This window comes from Hyla sarda, chromosome 5, assembly GCF_029499605.1.
Source record: "Hyla sarda isolate aHylSar1 chromosome 5, aHylSar1.hap1, whole genome shotgun sequence".
Lineage (NCBI taxonomy): Eukaryota > Metazoa > Chordata > Amphibia > Anura > Hylidae > Hyla > Hyla sarda.
This window is the reverse complement of record NC_079193.1, coordinates 285,771,864-285,772,903: the sequence shown is the minus strand read 5'-3', so window position 1 is coordinate 285,772,903 and position 1,040 is coordinate 285,771,864.

The window sequence follows — 1,040 nt, the reverse complement described above, 5'->3', positions numbered from 1 at the left end:
ACATTGTCCGTTTCCTACCTCAGTGTCTCCAGCTGTTGCAATTGTTGCAAAACTATAACTTCCAGCATGCACTGACAGACCATGCATGCTGGGAGTTGTAGTTTTGCAACAGCTGGAGGCACACTGGTTTGGAAACACTAAGTTTGGTTGTAAAACACTTGAAAGTTTATTACTTAACTTAGTGTTTCCAAACCAGTGTGCCTCCAGCTCTTGCAAAGCTACAACTCCCAGCATGCACGGACAGCCAAAGGGCATGCTCGGAGTTTGCAACAGCTGGATGTTTGCCCCCTCCCCCCAATGTGAATGTACAGGGTACACTGACATGGGCGGAGGTTTACAGTGAGTGCTGCAAGTTTGAGATGGCGCAAAACTCCCAGCAGCAAACTTGCTGTGAACCTCTGCCCATGTGACTGTACCCTAAAAACACTACACTACACTAACACTAACCTAAAATAAAAAGTAAAAAACACTACATATACACACACCCCTATACAGCCCCCCACCTCAAAAAAATGAAAAACGTCTGGTATGCTACTGTTTCCAAAACGGAGCCTCCAGCTGTTGCAAAATAACAACTCCCAGTATTGCCGGACAGCCATTGACTGTCCAGGCATGCTGGGAGTTTTGCAACAGCTGGATGCACCCTGTTTGGGAATCATTGGCATAGAATACCCCTATGTCCACCCCTATGCAAATCCCTAATTTAGGCCTCAAATGCGCATGGCGCTCTCTCACTTTGGAGCCCTGTCGTATTTCAGGGCAACAGTTTTGGGACACATATGTGGTATCGCCGTACTCGGGAGAAATTGCCTTACAAATTTTGGGGGGCTTTTTCTTCTTTAACCCCTTATGAAAAGGTGAAGTTGGGGTCTAACACCAGCATGTTAGTGTAAAAAAATATTTGTTTTACCCTGACATGCTGGTGTTGCTCTATACTTCTAATATTCACAATAAGTAAAAGGGAAAAAAGACCCTCAAAATTTGTAATGCAATTTCTCCCGAGTACGGAGATACCCCATATGTGGGCGCAAAGTGCTCTG